Genomic DNA, 12,927 nt, shown 5'->3' with positions numbered 1-12,927 from the left:
AATGAAGACCATAATTAACGTTATGAGTTTTCTCTTGCAATCTTTTTGTTTAGTAATCGTTTATATACACTATTAGCGCCATTCTGAGTTCAGTGGAACACACATGAAACGTGCTCATTTCTGTCAGGTTTTCCATGAGCTGACCTACAATTTCGTTTGCCCTGAAGATGAAGGAATATCTTTGAATCGTTGGCCTGTAACAAAAAGGAAAATATATTGTGCAAATCAACAAGTAATAGATGAAACTCTTCATTTCGATAGCTATTTTGTATTAAGTATTTTATTGAACCCAGGACCCATTCAGAGTTCTAGATATGGCAAGCTGTTTTGACTTATTTTGCGTTTAAAATAGATTAATAAGCAGCGGACAATGACATTTACATATCTTCTCCTGGTATTGATGGTAGGGTTTTCCTTTTGCCGATGATTATAACAACAGGTAGAAAGTTAGATCATAAGTCATTCTATTTAGCTTTCGTGTATGAACTTTTTAACTTATGTCAATTCTAAAAACCATGAAACTAAAACTAAAAACGTCACGCATGAAGCAAAAGCAAGCAATCGCCTTACATTCAACCTTTTTTTTGAATGTAAATCGAATACTTGCTTTTATTGTGACTGTTATTTGATGTTTATTTGTATTTAAATTGTAAAACGTATGTAGTTATTGAAGCATAGTAAGCCGAAACGTTTGTTTAAATAAAAAACGCGAATAACAACGTTTTAATTCTCACCGAAAAACATCAACAAAAAATCACGGTGACTAGAACAAAAAAGATGTTTACAACTGTTGAGTGAATTTTGCCAACATTTATTCATCTACACCAGAACCATAATTCTAAATATTCCAGAACTGGAACTAAATTAAAATATCAAATTTGGAACTCGGGACTGGCTGTTTTGGAACAGAACTCATTTTTAGAATCTAGGTTCCTAATTTATTTCTACACAGTTCGAAAAAATCTTGTGATTTTACATCTTATAAGACGCACATATAATGAAACAGAAACCAAAAGATCGATAGCAACTTGAACCGAGAGACATTAGATTACAAATCGAGTTAGTTAATCGACTGAACCACAGAAGCACATATCCGTTTAATGAATAGATGATACATATATAAATCAATGCAAATTTAACTCGGAGCCTGTAACATTCTGCACAAATTTAATTTTGCGTCATTTGAAAAGTTAAGCTGTTATGAATTGTACGTTTCTAGAATTATGTAACCAGAGAAATTCATAATTTTTTTCTGTGTAGAACTGAATTGTGAACTTTAGTTCCGAACTTTAATAAAAGAACTGCATTCTGTTCCAAAATCTAATTCCAGAACCCAAAGTTCCGAATTCAATCCATTATGCAGGTTCTGAACTCTGGAAATGAATTTAGAATTGGGATTGAAAAGGGGTTCAGTTCCAAAACTCTGATTCGGAGTTAAATTATAAAATTTTGTTTTAGAATCTAGACCTAGAATTCATATCTTGAATTTTATTCCAGAAATCTGAAGTTGAATTCCCGAATCAGGATTCCGCATACGGATTCCGAATTTAAGTTAGGGCTCTGAACTCAGCTTCAAAATCTAGTCAAGAAACCAATCTAGTTCCAAAATCTTGAGCTAGGACTCAGTTCCCGGGAATTAGTTCTAATGTTATTGGGATTGTCCAAGGTTTCGAACCACAACTTGATCATGTTCGTTAACTCATCTGATTCGGTTAAAAAAAAAGAAACAGACAGTATTTTTTCATCACGACTATGCTTGGCCGCACGTTGTGGTTCCGATCAAAAATTATTTGGATTATGGTTGATGAAAAATTCGAAGACGAACTTCTTTTTTTTGGCTCAGTATTCATAAACTGCCTGAAAGAGGGATAACAAGTTCTGATTTTCGCTCATGAAATTTTCCAAAGCAAATATCGGCAACGTGCATTGGAAAATTCCATGAGCTTTGACGAATGCACGCTTCGAAACAACCGGCGCGTATGAAAACCACATGCCGGAAGTCATACTTTTCGTTCTAGGTTTTGAAGTAATTTCTGTGTAGATTGGAATCTGTTCATTAGTAAAAACCTGAAACAAGTAAATCAGAGAGCTGACAGGTCATTTCAAAAGAACCACAGCTCACTCATTTGCTATCCAGTTCGCCGCATTGTCAAGGTAGCAACAAGCTACGAGTTGAATGGCAGCTGCTGAAGAGCGAGCTCTAAACTAGAAGAATTGTGTTCATTAACGGATTGAATGAGACACTGTAAGGAGTCTTACCTCTCGCCCAGTGTACTGAGCTACAGTCAGAGATGCCACTTTTACATGTATTCAATGTGGCATGATGTTTGGCTAATTTTTAATAGTAGGATAATTCTTCTAAAAAATTATGCAATTCATTTGACTCTTACCGGGACTCTTACTCAAATGGGAGCGGATCATTTCGCCGAAAGTCGTTTCGCCGAAAGGGTCATTTCACCGAAAGCGCCATTTCGCCGAATGGGCTTTTTTACGAAAGGGTAATTTTGAATACATAACGCCGTCGGAAGCAGCGGCCTCTTGCATACAAACATGTAAGCGCATCGCTTGCCCGGTCTACTCAAACCTGGGTTTCTTTGCCTCAGTTAGGTCCGAACGAGCGGTAGCGAGGTCGGATAGCATACGAATAAAACGATGTGGCGAAACCGCATTAAATATTTTTTCATATGCACTCAGTTATCAGAAAACACCCCAAACAATTACCTGATAGGTACACTAATAAAGTCAATAAGTTTTTTTTAGGGAACTCCGTTCTGAGGAGAATAAACCTACAAAAATGATCTCTGGATCATTTCAGAAGTACGATTGTAGGTCAAATAAACGGAAGTTAAAATAATTGTTTTTTTTTCATCTTTATTTTATCAATTCCAATCACCATATAAGAACAATGAAGAATTCGGCGAAACTACCCTTTCGACGAAATGGCTTCGGTGAAATTACTCTTTCGGCGAAATGACCCTGATCCGCATCAAATAAAGATAAAAAAGTTTGAATTCCATTGTTTTCTGTGAAGAATGAACCATGCATGCACATTGAGGTTTCTGTGCCCAGTGAAAAATAAATGGCCAATATATTTCCTGATGAAAACAAAACAATATGTGAAAGCGATTCACACGTGACATCAGGCGACTATCACCGGCATGGAACGGTTACGGAACAGCTACATTAGTTGATAGCAATTCATATGATGTGACCAGAGCTAATAAAAGTCATTTTCATTGACTCAAAATAGATGAAAATAACGAGAAATTATTGTCACTCTCAGCTTCGCTTGCAAACTATGAGAACGAAATTCATGTCCAGTCAATGACATAAGCGGGAGAGTAGTTTCAAAATTGTGTTTCTATCTCTCATTTGCCCTTTCAGTCATTTGCTGTTTTCAGTGAAAATCCCATAGTATGCAGTGTCGATATTCAACCGAAGCTGTGAGAATCGAAAATGACAGGAAAAGGTTTCACAATAACTTTTACCATTTGGTGCTCGAATTTGTAGTAGTTTTGGTTTCCAAAGAAGTTCTGGGATGTAATTACTTCGATTTGCCATATTTCAGTCACTTTTTATAACCAAGTGTCACACATTTTCAATACGTCGATGAAAGAATCTTTCATCGATGTATTGAAAATCTGTGACGCTTAGCTCTTTCCTCAAAGAGTGACGTTCTTAATTACACTCTCTCATTTTTTCAATGAGAAACGAAAATGCTTCGTCTCTCTTCGTTTGTTCTGGTGTCGGTCATTTACGAATGAGACAGTAAAATATTGAAAATAAGGCTGTTGGATTGGATTCTTTCATTGAGAATGCGTGACAATTTTAAGCTCTGGAAGAGACACTACGTCAAGTTTATGGAACAACGGAACAGAGCAAGTTAACGTCGGGTACGTGAGCAATATTCTGCTAAAAATAATTGAATTAATCTTGACGTCGACCGAAGTTGATTAAACGTCTGAATTGTGTTTAATGCTGGCGTTTCCTGATGAAAACAAACCAATCTCATTTCATTTGTGGTTGTAAGTGAGCTGTCAGAAAGTCTAATGAAATCAAATCAGCGCAGAGTATTTCAGTTCAAGATAAATGAGCTGACGAGCTGATACATCACCTCACTTTGGTGAACTGATCGGTTCGGAGTTGTTCACCAATATGAACTGTTTCGCACACTTTTAACTGCGAAAACTGCACAAAGCTAATCAGTTTCTAGATTTACACTAAATTGATGATTTGTATCTCCATTTTGCAGAAGCAATCTTTATAGTTCTTTAGATAACATTTGGAGCCATTAGAAGGGCTGATATTGCATAATGTTCCCCATCGTTGTCCACTTTTCGTTGTATTATGCTGCAATATAGACGACCAGTAGCAGGATGACGCAGTCGAACATCTTTGAAGGGAAAGTGGCTCTGCGAACGTCCTACAATTGATTCAATACTGAACTGAAATATTGATACTGGAACTAACCTCTGGACCTGAACCAATAGGAATGATGATGCAATTGCTTTATTTCCTGCTAGGTCAACTGCGCAGGCTAGAATGATCGAAACATATCAAGTGTTAACCTTTTATACCTATCCAGATACGAGAAAGGCGTCATGAGTTTTCCTCTTTGATACTTGTTGATACAAAACATTTCAGAAAACTTTAGTTTTGAATTATTTGTGATTATGGCATACTACAGAAAATGTTAATCATAAATCATAATCATGATCATATTTCCGATGGCATGTTGCAAAAATTATGTTGATACGTTATTCATGATAAAAAAATTATTACTCTCTCAGAGGGTTAATTTTGATTTGATGCGGGTGCGACCAATTAATTTTTTTTTCCCGAAAATACGTTTATTTCATAAGGCAATATATATAAGGTTTTTCTTCGCCGTGGCATCCACAATACATAGTACTTTAAACCTAATACATTTCGAATGTCATATTAGTATTTTGGTATTCATTAGTTAATCTAAACACTGTTTTTATCAAGCTATTATAAATTACATTAAATAAAATACATTCATTTTCTGTACATAATCTTATAACTATTTCATGTTTGTTTGTACCAGTTCATCACCTTTATTCATTGTAAGATAGCTGGCTATTGATTGAACTCATGGAAGAGAAAGGGGTCTAACATAAAATAAAATTTAAATTGTAAGGAACGTCACGACAAGCAAGAATGTCGCGAACTGGGACATTGGATAATCTACCTTGAGTACGCAAGGAATTTATTAGTTGAGATCTGACATCACGATACTCCACGCATGTCCAAACGACATGATTGATATCGCGATAACCTTCGTCACAAGCACAATGATTAGTCTCGGAAAGTCCAATTCGAAGGAGATGTGCATCTAACGTGTAGTGATTGGACATGAGGCTAGACATCACACGAATGAAATCCCTACACACATCCAGTCCCCTGAACCATGCCTTTGTCGATATTTTAGGAATAATTGAATGCATCCACCGACCCAGATCATCTTCATCCCAAGAAGCTTGACAGGTGGCAAGTGTTCTTTGGCGAGACGCGCTATAGAATTCGTAGAAAGCAATCGGTCTCTCATAAATTTCACCCTCAATAGCACCACTTTTGGCTAAAATATCGGCTCTTTCATTGCCTGGAATGGAGCAATTAACCGGGACCCAAACTATTGTAATTTGATCATTATTATTCAATATGACGTTCAGGCACTGTTTCATTGTGATCAAGAAAAACGGATCATTTGGCCAAATGTAGCTACATTTCTTGGCCCGAAGTATGCTCTTATACTTGGTTTCTAAAGTCAAGAATTTTTCAAAATTCTGGGGCGTTCCTCCTCCTCGTTTTAAAGACGTCTTGAAAGTTTGAAATTTCGTTTCGCGTATTTAGAATCTGAGCACTCTTTGTCCCACCAAAGGTTTGGAGGCCTTCTGTTAGACGATGGACCAAGAAATCGTTTGGTTTGTGCTTGTTCAGCGGCCTCTAGAATCGAACAAACGAGAAAGTCATATTCTTCAAGTAGGGGGAGCTCTTCCATTGAGTTCAAAATACTTGAGATACTACTTTGGTATTTTATCCAGTCAACATTTTTTGTCAAATCATATGGAATATTAACTGAATTAGCAATGCGTTTGTTACTGCTAATTGAGATGATGATTGTTAAATGATCACTACCGTGTAAATCAGGAAATACTTTTCAGATGTAATCTAGTCGAATTGAAGTCGAGCAAAGAGATAAATCTAATGCACTTGGACGTGCAGGAGGTCTTGGAATTCGTGTCATGCTACCCATATTTAATACCGTCATGCTAAAATTGTCGCAAATATTATATATTAAAGATGATCTGCTATGATTGTAAACGGAACCCCACATCATTCCGTGCGAATTGAAATCTCCTAAAATCAAACGTGGAGCAGGAAGGGCTTCGACAATTTCATTAAGCTGTCGCTGTCCAACTTGAGCTCTTGGAGGAATATATACCGAAGCAATGCAAATGTCCTTTCTTTTAATGTTTATTTGACAAGCAACAACTTCTATACTTGAAGCCGAAAGAATGTTTAATCTATAAAAGGAGTAACATTTCTTAATTCCTAAAAGCACTCCACCATACGGAGAGTCTCTATCGAGACGTATAATGTTAAAGTCATTAAAATTTAAGGCTATGTTTGATGTAAGCCATGTTTCGCACAAAGCAAATACATCACATTTTGGACTATGCAACAAAATTTTTAAATGAATCAAGTTTTGAAATGATGCTTCGACAATTTGAATCATTTACGGCGGATGATAAATTATCCATCAAATGATACAAAACCTGAGAGAACTGGCCATTGAGTTGATAACTGTTTCAAAAAAGTTCTAGCTATTGGAAGGAATGCCGTTAAGATGGTCTTTAAAGGTTCAGTAAAACAATTCTGAATACTACATATCATTCTAGACTTTGGAAAAATGTTAATTTAATTATGGGTCGCACTAAATCAAAAGAGCAAATAAAACTAGTAATAAATGGAATAAAAACAAAAAGCGAATTGGAAGTATGTGAAACATTCAACGATTATTTTTCAAGTATTGGCGCCTCTCTAGCTGACGAAATTTCGAACTTGAACACTTCAAATCCTATTGAAAATGTTTATTCTGTCACAAATTCAATTTCTCTACGTCCAGCCACTGAAAATGAAGTCATTGTTATAATTAACGAACTTGATTCCAGCAAATGTAATGGTTATGACAATATTTCTGCAAAGCTTCTGAAAAGTAATCCTCGCTCCTTCTCAACAATTTTAGCTCAAATATTTAACAAAATTTTAATAACTGGTGTTTATCCTGATTGCCTAAAAATAGCCCGTGTAGCACCCATTTTCAAGACCGGAAATAAGTGCGATCCTTGCAACTACCGTCCAATCTCTACTTTATCGATTTTCAATAAAATCTTGGAGAAACTTCTCGTGAACAGAATGCTCGACTTCCTAAATTCTAATAATATCTTATATAGATTCCAATACGGTTTTAGATCTGGATGTAGTACAACAACAGCTATTGCTGAGCTGGTTGATTGTCTCATTGGTGATATTGATTCCAAACAAATTGTTGGTGCATTGTTCTTGGATCTCCGAAAGGCTTTTGACACATTAGATCACAAAATCCTTTTAGAAAAACTGGATCGATACGGGATTAGAGGGGTGGCAAATGACATAGTCAAAAGCTATTTATCCAACCGAAAACAGTTCGTATCTATTGGTCATTCATCTAGTTCATATCGCTCCATTAGTGTAGGAGTACCTCAAGGTAGTAACATAGGACCATTGTTATTTTTAATTTATATTAACGATATTGAGAATTTGAATCTAAAAGGTGTACCTAGGTTATTTGCTGACGATACTGCACTGTTCTATCCGTGCAAGGACGTACAAACATTAATCCCGTTGATTGAGTACGACCTCCGGATCCTATCTAAATATTTCAACGCAAATTTGTTGTCTTTGAACTTATTAAAAACGAAATACATGGTGTTTCATTCCCCGAGAAAAAAACTACCAAATCATCCTCATCCATGTCTTGAGACAATTGCAATAGAAAAAGTAAACGATTTCAAATACCTAGGTATACATCTCGATTCAACTCTTTCTTGGGATGTACATATAAAGGCTATCGAAAAAAAATTATCCGCACTATCCGGCGCATTGCGCAAAGTTAGCTATTTTGTTCCAAGGAGGGCTTTATTGAGTTTCTACTTTGCTTGTATTCATTCTCACATTCAGTATCTAATAATCGTTTGGGGTCATGCACCTAAGTCCAAATTGAAAAAAATTCAGATATTGCAAAATAGATGCCTTAAAACTATTTTTAAGTTGCCTCATTTGTATCCCACAGCTTTACTGTATTCCAACACTAGTCACTGCATTTTGCCCATTCTGGCATTGAGAGACATGCAAACAATCATGTTCGTCCATAAGGCGCTATACCAACCAGGGGTTCATAGCAATTCACCTCTATCGGTTATTGCACGGCAGCGAAATAGCAGACAAGCTAATTCACTACTGCGAACTAGAGTATCCACAAATCTCGGTCAAACTCGGATAACGTTCTACGGTCCGACTATCTATAATTCTCTACCTATAAGTCTGAAACAAATCATGAATATTGACTTGTTTAAAACTAAAATGAAACAATATGTAAAATCGAAGATAGTTGATTATATTGTGTAGGTGTATCAGCCGCATGCTGTGGTTTGTATGTTGTATGTCCTGGTTTTTGGATGTGTGTGTGTGTGTGTGTATTTTTAGTCCCTTTTTTATTTATCGCTTCCGTCAGAGGTATCCTCTGTTGTCGTAATAATGTGCTGTGCTTATTTTCAAGATTTATTATTGTATCCAAGTATTGTTACTCTGTTACTATCATTCTAACCGGTTTTGTATTCAATTTTTTAATTTTATTAATTCATTTTATTAATTCATTTTTTCATTCATTCATTCATTAATTCATTCATATATTCATTCATTTATTCATTCATTTATTCATTCATTTGTTCATTCATTTATTCATTCATTTATTCATTCATTTATTCATTCATTCATTCATTCATTTATTCATTCATTAATTCATTCATTAATGCATTCATTTATTCATTCATTTATTCATTCACTTGTTCATTTATGAAATAAATTTCGTTTTACATTACTTTAATCATTTATTTACTTATTCATTAATTTATTTATTAATTCTTTCATTTAACTTATTCATCAAATATAAAAAGAGGAGGAGGTTTTTGTGCCCTTTGAGTAAGTACTGGTTCAACGGTCAGCTCAAGGGGGATTTTTCCTGCTCCAATAGACGAATACATAAATATTATTTTTAGAACAGTTTATTTTTTAACATATTAAGTGCCCCTTAACAGGAATCTTACATTCCACTGGGAGCTCTTGCTTAGTACAAATAGTTAGCCTTCTTCGTTTTATAATAACCTCAGCTTGATAAAATCGCGTTTTTTTTTGTTAGTAGAATTTTTTTCCCCAAGCTGAGGACTGTATGTGTCCGCAACCAGAGGGCTCCTAATGTGAGCTTTTTGGTGCGGGGGGGTGTGGAGGGCAAAAAAAAAAAATTAATGATGTTTCAAATAAAGAGATGAGTTTTTGGTCAATTGGTTTCTTATCAAAACATTTATTTTTCGTTAAAGGCATAAAAACCTTCGAAATGTTGGCCTTCAACGCAAAATAAATTTTTTGACGAGAAACCAATTTACCAAAAAGCCATCTCTTTATTTGAAAGGTATATTTTGAAAAAGCGCCCCATAGTAAAGTATGAGGAATATTAAGAGTCCCAGCTTTCAAACCCACCGTTGGATGTTACGATGTTTTCGGTGTATCGTTATCCTGCTGTAAATGGTAATTCGTTTGATTCGTCCGACCATGTGTGATATGCAAATACACAAACCTAACAGAGAGCCGGACAGTTTATTTGACTCTTCGCTCGAACCCCGACTACTAGATGATGTACTTACTTTTCCGTACTCATATATAGAGCTATAGACGTCGCTAGTGTACGAGGAGAACGACTTACGACTATGCGGACGATTTCGGGACGGTCTCGTAGAATAAATTCCGTTCTAACTGCGCGCGAGGTATGATTCATTTCTTTCGCCGTGTCGGTCGGTCGGTCGGTCGTAAGCGGCTGACTTCATCAGCAGAGCTCGGATCGACTGACGACCGAGTGACGACGCTACCACCGCCGGTGACGACGGTGACGACGGCGACGACGACGACGTCGAAACAGGCATTTCAAATAGAGCGTACCGAGCAGCACACATGGCTAGATGAAGGTTCTCAGTTTACCAAATGGTCTCGGCTGGTGCGGTTCAGAGTTGTTGACTGTTACGTGTGCGATGCGATTCATGTCAACCCGAAAAGGATTACAGGATTACGGTCAGTTTGTTATTGGCTGTTCACAAATCGCGCGTGTGTTTTACTTTCACCGTTGGATCGTCCCGGGAGAAGTGTTCTAGAATATATTTTTTTGCCGGTGTTCCAATCCTAGAACGGAACGGATTATTGCCGATAAATCGGTTTGGGATATTCCTCGTCGGGAGTTAAATAACTTGTATTTTTTTTTGCTTGGTTTAATGAACAAAATTTCGAGTGGCGTGTTATGACAGAAACAATCGGTTTCGGCATTAAACATTTATAAGCCCCACGGTGAGGATGTGCCCCGAGTGAACCGAAGGCTTCAAGTGACTATTTCACAGCGATTTATTGTGTCACGAAAGAGCAACAGCATCACGTATCATATGGTAGTGTGTGGTTAGGCAGTGCGGGTTTTATTGGTGCATCGCCACGCCGTAGAGCCATTTTCTGGAAAAACATCACGCTCGATGTGAGCCGGCTCAGTTGCGGCTATTACCAAGCAATGGGCTGTCGTTGAGTTGAGATGCTACACCGTCCGTCGCCCGTTGGTGCATTGTGTGTACAGAAGTGAGCAACACAATTGGCAGGGTGACCTCGAAGCCGTATTGTTCCCATCGTCGTGTGTTTGTGCGGTGTCAGTGTGTCCGGAATTACCCATTACTACTGGCGATTCGTCGTTGCGTGGATCGTTGAGTTTTTATATTCTGAGTCGGCTTATTGACATGCTAAATCTAACCGGTCAAATTCATCATCATCATCATCCATGTAATCGGTTCAGTTGGATGCATCATGATTACTCCAATTAGCACGGATCAAGGTTGCTGTGATCGAGTCGAAAAAACTGTCAGATTGATAGCTATTTATGTGAATTAATTTTTGTTCGGTTCAAATGAGTCAAAGTCAAGATATTTGATATGGCGTTTTCTTTTGGTAGAGGAATCGTTCAATAGAACATTGGATTACATGACGGTAAATAGTTTCGCAATTAGATGGTTTATTTTAAACCTATCTCATATTTTACTGCATAACTGGAATTATTATACGTGAAAAATCCACGTTGAACCTTCATTGAAGTTATTGACGTCATGGTTTCATTGAATGGCTTGTCACACGAAGCATTCTCATTGCTTGTATTATTTTGCTGGCAGCTCGTATGTAGAATTTGTACATATTTTGCCAATTTTTGACGTGAATACGTCTTCTTTTACCCTGAAGCGCCATTTCAAAATTTATCCTATAGGTGAGTGATAAGTTCTTGATTGTGAACATCTCTTGTTTCATTCAAGGGGCGGGTAGGATCACTTCTGAAAAAGCATTAATTTTTTTTCTTTGTGTTTTCTTATAGTAAAACATTTCAAGAATATTTTGTGAAATTTTCAAGCCTATCAGAACAAAACTCAGCAAGTTATGGGCCTTTATCTTTGCTTATGTCATACTGCGATGAGGCGCACAGGCCCAAGATCTCTGCTTCGATTGACTAAAAAACTTGACAAAACATTCTTGAAATGTTTCATTATAACAAATTATAAAAGAAAAAATAAGATTTTTGGAAATTGTTAGACCCTAAGGGCTCCCTTGAGTAATAAATTGTTTCCATTGATTTTATAGACAAGTAACTTTAAACGCGTTTTTCTCGACGACTGCACAAATTTTATTCAAATTTTGCACACACTTTCTACATATAAAAACCAGACCGCAACGTTTTCCTTTGCGTTGTTTGTTACTTTGGGAAGGTTTCACAGCTACAAAACGTCGGATTTTTTCGTGAAAAATCGTAATTTTCGCTTTGAACAACCACCAAAAATTAAAAAAAAATCAAACAGAAACGTTGGGGTCTAGAAAAACTTCTACTCTAACTATGCTGCTTTGATTTGTTCACTTCTGATTAGTCTGCGCTGAGATACAATGGACACCGCAAATTCTGATTTTTAAGACGTGTCCTCAAAAATACCTCTTCACCGACTTATTTCTCAATATTTTTCCACGAAAATATTACAAAATGTTGTTCGAATAATGCTTTTTATCATGCAAAACATTTGAATTTATTTTGTTGAACGATAGTTCCAGAAAAAACTTCCATTACTTATACACCACCCCCACGTATAATTTTCAGTAGTATGAGCTAACCACAAATAAATCGAAATTAAAGTTTTCTAGAATGTTTGATAAGTAAAAGAGGTAAAAAGTTGATGCCTCTCATTCATTCTAGCCTTCGTAGTTGACTCGTTCAGTTCAAACTTCAGAATCCAGGTCTAGAATTCAATTCTTAGAGTAAAAGTTCTAATATTCAGATTCAGAAATCCAAGACCAAGTTTTCTTTTTCGTTTCTGGAGTCCAGATGTAAATTTCAGTTCTTCGTCCTGAATCCAAGGCCAGAATCGAGTTCCAGAATACCGAAACGGAAACCAGCTAAAATGTCGAGTTAAATTTCGAAAATTAAACTTATTTTTAAAACTGAATTCTGGAATTAAAAGTGAGGTGCAGATCAGAATTCAATTAAAAAATTTCTGCCCGGAATTCAGACTCCGAATTCTGAAACAGATT

General features: G+C 36.4%; 1 protein-coding gene across 5 annotated transcripts in view; it reads left to right on the top strand.

Moving 5' to 3' along the window:
* Positions 1-12,927, top strand: part of LOC131432337 (G-box-binding factor-like) — a 96,353-nt gene that overhangs the window by 48,115 nt on the left and 35,311 nt on the right. Inside the window, exon 1 of one of the 5 annotated variants that reach the window (XM_058598548.1) lies at positions 10,263-10,404. The exons of 1 other annotated variant lie outside the window; for it this stretch is intronic. The gene's annotated coding sequence lies outside the window, so the exon portion shown is untranslated. Of the gene's footprint in view, positions 1-10,262; positions 11,018-12,927 lie in introns of those variants that run through there. 3 more of the 5 variants (XM_058598551.1, XM_058598549.1, XM_058598550.1) reach the window with 3 other exon arrangements.

This window comes from Malaya genurostris, chromosome 2 (assembly GCF_030247185.1).
Source record: "Malaya genurostris strain Urasoe2022 chromosome 2, Malgen_1.1, whole genome shotgun sequence".
NCBI classification, from domain to species: Eukaryota; Metazoa; Arthropoda; class Insecta; order Diptera; family Culicidae; genus Malaya; species Malaya genurostris.
Note: the sequence above shows the minus strand (reverse complement) of the source record. Positions and strands in the feature narration are given on the sequence as shown.